Here is a 7126-nt window from a genome sequence, read left to right on the forward strand (position 1 = left end):
GTTATCAACCATGGACGACTTTATATGCGCAGCCGCAGTATGTATTAGTAGGATCATGCGCCGTTAAACATTATGGCAGCGGTGTGTATTCTCTTGGCGGCGGATAGTCTTTTCTGCGCAGCCGCAGCCTCTTACATCACTGATCATGCGCATTACACTGCACTCCGAAACCAGAAAGTGCTTTGCTCTCATACAGCGGCGTCATCTTTAGTGCGGGATTCTCGGCGTCCCGGAAATCTTATGCAAGCATGATCCAAACTACAAGGTAATCGCCGCAGCTGTTATATATGATTCCTTCATTATTGTTGTATTTAAGGATACAAGGCAGTGTACATTCTCAGCCCCTGATGAAGCCACCTTGCGGTGGCGATACGCGTCGGGCATCTCCATGGGCTCCCTCATTCCTTGGCACCAGGGCCGGACTGGGACTAAAATTCAGCCCTGGCATTTGAAGTTACACAGGCCCACTTGTCGCATGGTGACTGTATAATATCTTTGTACACTTGTAGGTTACAAGAAGTGAGGGGAGTGTAACACGACTATAGAACATAATTACAGCTGTATCCAGCATTACAGCTCAGTCCCCATAGAATGTAATACAGCACAGCCCCCATGGAATGTAATACAGCACAGCCCCCATGGAATGTAATGCAGCACAGCCCCCATGGAATGTAATGCAGCACAGCCCCCATGGAATGTAATGCAGCACAGCCCCCATGGAATGTAATGCAGCACAGCCCCCATGGAATGTAATGCAGCACAGCCCCCATGGAATGTAATGCAGCACAGCCCCCATGGAATGTAATGCAGCACAGCCCCCATGGAATGTAATGCAGCACAGCCCCCATGGAATGTAATGCAGCACAGCCCCCATGGAATGTAATGCAGCACAGCCCCCATGGAATGTAATGCAGCACAGCCCCCATGGAATGTAATGCAGCACAGCCCCCATGGAATGTAATGCAGCACAGCCCCCATGGAATGTAATGCAGCACAGCCCCCATGGAATGTAATGCAGCACAGCCCTCCTAGAATGTAATACAGCACAGCCCTCCTAGAATGTAATACAGCACAGCTCCCATAGAATGTAATGCAGCACAGCCCCCATAGAATGTAATGCAGCACAGCCCCCATAGAATGTAATGCAGCACAGCCCCCATAGAATGTAATGCAGCACAGCCCCCATAGAATGTAATGCAGCACAGCCCCCATAGAATGTAATACAGCACAGCCCCCATAGAATGTAATACAGCACTTCCCCATAGAATGTAATACAGCACAGCCCCCATAGAATGTAATGCAGCACAGCCCCCATAGAATGTAATGCAGCACAGCCCCCATAGAATGTAATGCAGCACAGCCCCCATAGAATGTAATGCAGCACAGCCCCCATAGAATGTAATGCAGCACAGCCCCCATAGAATGTAATGCAGCACAGCCCCCATAGAATGTAATACAGCACAGCCCCCATAGAATGTAATACAGCACTTCCCCATAGAATGTAATACAGCACTTCCCCATAGAATGTAATACAGCACTTCCCCATAGAATGTAATACAGCACTTCCCCATAGAATGTAATACAGCACTTCCCCATAGAATGTAATACAGCACTTCCCCATAGAATGTAATGCAGCACAGCCCCCATAGAATGTAATGCAGCACAGCCCCCATAGAATGTAATGCAGCACAGCCCCCATAGAATGTAATGCAGCACAGCCCCCATAGAATGTAATGCAGCACAGCCCCCATAGAATGTAATACAGCACAGCTCCCATAGAATGTAATACAGCACAGCCCTCCTAGAATGTAATACAGCACAGCTCCCATAGAATGTAATACAGCACAGGTCCCATAGAATGTAATACAGCACAGCTCCCATAGAATATAATACGGCACAGCCCCTATAGAATGTAATACAGCACAGCCCCCATAGAATGTAATACAGCACAGCCCCTATAGAATGTAATACAGCACAGCCCCCATAGAATGTAATGCAGCACAGCCCCAATAGAATGTAATACAGCACAGCCCCATAGAATGTAATGCAGCACAGCTCCCATAGAATGTAAATGTAGTACAGCACAGCCACCATAGAATGTAATACAGCACAGCCCCATATAATGTAATACAGCACAGCCCCCATAGAATGTAATACAGCACAGCCCCTATAGAATGTAATACAGCACTTCCCCATAGAATGTAATGCAGCACAGCTCCCATAGAATGTAATGCAGCACAGCTCCCATAGAATGTAATGCAGCACAGCCATCATAATAATAATAGTAATTTTTATTTATATAGCGCCAACATATTCCGCAGCGCTTTACAAATTATAGAGGGGACTTGCAGAGACAATAGACATTACAGCATAACAGAAATACAGTTCAAAACAGATACCAGGAGGAATGAGGGCCCTGCTCGCAAGCTTACAAACAAGCTCCCATAGAATGTAATACAGCACAGCCCCCATAGAATGTAATACAGCACAGCCCCATAGAATGTAATACAGCACAGCCCCCATAGAATGTAATACAGCACAGCCCCATAGAATGTAATGCAGCACAGCCCCATAGAATGTAATGCAGCACAGCCCCATAGAATGTAATGCAGCACAGCCCCCATAGAATGTAATGCAGCACAGCCCCCATAGAATGTAATGCAGCACAGCCCCCATAGAATGTAATGCAGCACAGCCCCCATAGAATGTAATGCAGCACAGCCCCCATAGAATGTAATGCAGCACAGCCCCCATAGAATGTAATGCAGCACAGCCCCATAGAATGTAATACAGCACAGCCCCCATAGAATGTAATGCAGCACAGCCCTCATAGAATGTAATGCAGCACAGCTCCCATAGAATGTAATACAGCACAGCCCCCATAGAATGTAATACAGCACAGCCCCCATAGAATGTAATACAGCACAGCTCCCATAGAATGTAATACAGCACTTTCCCATAGAATGTAATACAGCACAGCCCCCATAGAATGTAATACAGCACAACCCCCATAGAATGTAATACAGCACAACCCCCATAGAATGTAATACAGCACAACCCCCATAGAATGTAATACAGCACAGCTCCCATAGAATGTAATGCAGCACAGCCCCCATAGAATGTAATGCAGCACAGCCCCCATAGAATGTAATGCAGCACAGCCCCCATAGAATGTAATACAGCACAACCCCCATAGAATGTAATACAGCACAACCCCCATAGAATGTAATACAGCACAGCTCCCATAGAATGTAATGCAGCACAGCCCCCATAGAATGTAATACAGCACAGCCCCCATAGAATGTAATACAGCACAACCCCCATAGAATGTAATACAGCACAACCCCCATAGAATGTAATACAGCACAGCTCCCATAGAATGTAATGCAGCACAGCCCCCATAGAATGTAATGCAGCACAGCCCCCATAGAATGTAATGCAGCACAGCCCCCATAGAATGTAATGCAGCACAGCCCCCATAGAATGTAATGCAGCACAGCCCCCATAGAATGTAATACAGCACAGCCCTCCTAGAATGTAATACAGCACAGCCCCCATAGAATGTAATACAGCACAGCCCTCCTAGAATGTAATACAGCACAGCTCCCATAGAATGTAATACAGCACTTTCCCATAGAATGTAATACAGCACAGCCCCCATAGAATGTAATACAGCACAGCCCCCATAGAATGTAATACAGCACAGCCCTCCTAGAATGTAATACAGCACAGCTCCCATAGAATGTAATACAGCACTTTCCCATAGAATGTAATACAGCACAGCCCCCATAGAATGTAATACAGCACTTTCCCATAGAATGTAATACAGCACTTTCCCATAGAATGTAATACAGCACAGCCCCCATAGAACATAATACAGCACAGCCCCCATAGAATGTAATACAGCACAGCCCCTATAGAATGTAATACAGCACAGACCCCATAGAATGTAATACAGCACAGCCCCATAGAATGTAATACAGCACAGCTCCCATAGAATGTAATGCAGCACAGCCCCCATAGAATGTAATGCAGCACAGCCCCCATAGAATGTAATGCAGCACAGCCCCCATAGAATGTAATACAGCACAGCCCCTATAGAATGTAATACAGCACAGACCCCATAGAATGTAATACAGCACAGCCCCATAGAATGTAATACAGCACAGCCCCATAGAATGTAATACAGCACAGCCCCATAGAATGTAATACAGCACAGCCCCTATAGAATGTAATACAGCACAGACCCCATAGAATGTAATACAGCACAGCTCCCATAGAATGTAATACAGCACAGCCCCACAGAATGTAATACAGCACAGCCCCCATAGAATGTAATACAGCACAGCCCCCATAGAATGTAATACAGCACAGCCCCCATAGAATGTAATGCAGCCATGCCATGTAATAATTAAAAAAAAAAAAAAAAACACTGACTCTACTCACCTTTTCTCTTGCCCCGCGCTGCTCCAGCCTCCGGTCTCAGCAGTTGCAGTCTGCCCGCCCGGTCACACAGCAGGTGCGCGATGATATGACGTCATCGCGCACCCGCAGTGTAAGCGCGCTCTGCGCAGGCGCCTTACAACTCTCCTCTCCAGTGCGCACGCGCCCGCCCTTCAGTCCATCCCGGCAGTTCCCCCACTATATACCGCCGCCTACGCATGCACGACCACAGCGCTGCGCTCCAACACTCAGTGCGCACGCGCCCGCCCTTCACTGCGTTCCGGCCTGCTCCCCATTATGCACAGACGCCACTTGCCTCCTGCGCATGCGCGAACACACAGCGCTGCGCTCCACCATCCACCGCGTCCCACACAGCGTGCGCTCCTAGCCTCCCTCTCGTATCCCGCATTTGCTCCCTCCCACACCACCACACTTCCTGTCTGGCTGCTATTTCAACCCGACTACCCATGACGCCTCCCTCCTGCTGGACGCACACGTACTCTTTTTTCTCTGACCAGCTTCCTGCATCTTACCATATTACCAGCACCCTGACTCCTTGCCTCTCGTTCACTATCCGTGCCGTTCCGGACCTCAGCATTTCCTAGTTCACTCGGGTACTCTGTGGTGTTTGTTACGTTCTCTGCTGGCTTCTATCACAGCATCAGTTCCTTGCCTCATTCTCTTCTACTTTCTATAGGAGCTTCTGTCTCCATCCATCAGACAAGTGTCCTCCTTTCTCTTCCATCACTCTCCACTCATTAAAGGGGTTGTCCATTACTTTCAATTAACCCCCCAATGTACCCCCCCGGGGCCCCTAATGAATTGTGCCATTACCTTCTGTTGACGTTTTCGCCTGTGAGCGGCGCTATTCCTCCTGCTGAGTCCGGGTCACGTGACCCCAGGCTGCAGCCGCCGCTCATTTCCGCCAACGTCACGTCAATTTCCAGACTCTAGAAATTGACGTGACGTCAGCAGCAGGCGTGACCAGCCCCCACAGTCAGCAGTCACTCAGCAAGAGAGACTGGGCGGTGCTGGGGGCGGGCGGGGCTGTGTGTGCTCACTGCTCAGTGCTGGGATCATGATGTGCGGCTGGGCTGTGCTTCGGTCGTCGGTGTTTGTGACCGCCGGCGCTGTGTGTGTGCGTGCCGACGCTGTGCGTGTGTGTGCAGGCATCGTCCGATGGGACTACAAGTCCCATCGGGCTCTGCCTGCTACACTGACAGTGAGTGACACATTAGCCAATGATGGGACAGTAGTAGTCCCATCATCCGGCTAATGTGTTGAATGTAAAAAAAAAAAAACACAATACATACATACATACATACATACATACAACGCACGATGCGGCGACATGCACCATGCGACGACATGCACCATGCGACGACATGCACCATGCGGTGACATGCGACATGCACCATACGACAACATGCACCATGTGACAACATGCACCATGTGACATGCACCATGCGACGACATGTGACGACATGCACCATGCTGCGGCAGGCACCATGCTGCGGCAGGCACCATGCTGCGGCAGGCACCATGCTGCGACAGGCACCATGCTGCGACATGCACCATGCGCCGACATGCACCATGCGCCGACATGCACCATGCGCCGACATGCACCATGCGCCGACATGCACCAAGCCACGACTTGCGACATACAGTACATACATACTACAGACATACAGTACATATAACATAGAGTACATACTCACCATCTCTTGTCACTTTGTTCCCCGAAGCCATTGTCACCTGTAAAAAATATTAAAATAATAAACAAACAATATACTCCCTGTCCGCAGAAATCCAATTAAAACGAGTGTCCCACGACGATCTCCCGTGGAGAGCAGGAGCATCAGTTGATGCGACCACTCTCCAGGGGCTCCAGGAACACAATGATGGAAGGTATCCTTCCATCATGTATTCCTCACAAGGTATTCCTACGCCCCTGTGAGAAAATAGTCCCTAGTCTCACTACTGGCATTGCTGGGTGAGACATTTTCCCACGCAGCAATTGCCATAAAGTGAGACCAGTGAACTAGAGTAACCTCAGTGATGCACTGCAGGAGCCATTGTCTCCTGTCAGTGTGTCACTGAGGATCCTATAGAGCAGTGACATCACCCGATGTCACTGTTCTATAGGGGAGATTGTCGTGGGACCCTCGTTATTAATTGGACTGCGTCGGACAGGGAGTATACGGTTTATTATTTTACTTTTTTTTGCAGGCGCTGAAGTATGGTAAGTATGGTTAAATGAAGAATATTAAAATACTTTTTTCCGATTGTGTGTTTTATTAACCCTTTCTTACTATTGGATTATTAATGGATAGGCGTCTTATTGACGCCTCTCCGTTATTAACCCGGCTTAATGTCACCTTACAATAGCAAGGTGACATTAACCCCTTATTACCCCATATCCCACCGCTACACGGGAGTGGGAAGAGAGGGGCTAAGTGCCGGAATTGGCGCATCTTACAGATGCGCCATTTCTGGGGCGGCTGCGGACTGGTATTTGTAGCCGGGGGGGGGGGGGCCAATATCCATGGTCCCTCTCTAGGCTATGAATATCAGCCTGCAGCTGTCTGCGTAGCCTTTCTGGCTATAAAATATAGGGGGACCCCACGTCATTTTTTTTGGGGGGGGGGTCCCCCTCTTTTAATAGCCAGTAAAGGCTACGCAG

General features: G+C 48.7%; 1 protein-coding gene across 1 annotated transcript in view; it reads right to left on the minus strand.

Moving 5' to 3' along the window:
- LOC138663503 (oocyte zinc finger protein XlCOF7.1-like) overlaps positions 1-4514 on the minus strand; it is a 55789-nt gene extending 51275 nt beyond the window's left edge. The window contains exon 1 of the mRNA XM_069749738.1: positions 4447-4514. The gene's annotated coding sequence lies outside the window, so the exon portion shown is untranslated. The remainder of the gene's footprint in view (positions 1-4446) is intronic.
- Positions 4515-7126: the final 2612 nt, after the last annotated feature.

The sequence above is a fragment of the Ranitomeya imitator genome, chromosome 2 (genome assembly GCF_032444005.1).
Source record: "Ranitomeya imitator isolate aRanImi1 chromosome 2, aRanImi1.pri, whole genome shotgun sequence".
Classification (NCBI taxonomy): domain Eukaryota; kingdom Metazoa; phylum Chordata; class Amphibia; order Anura; family Dendrobatidae; genus Ranitomeya; species Ranitomeya imitator.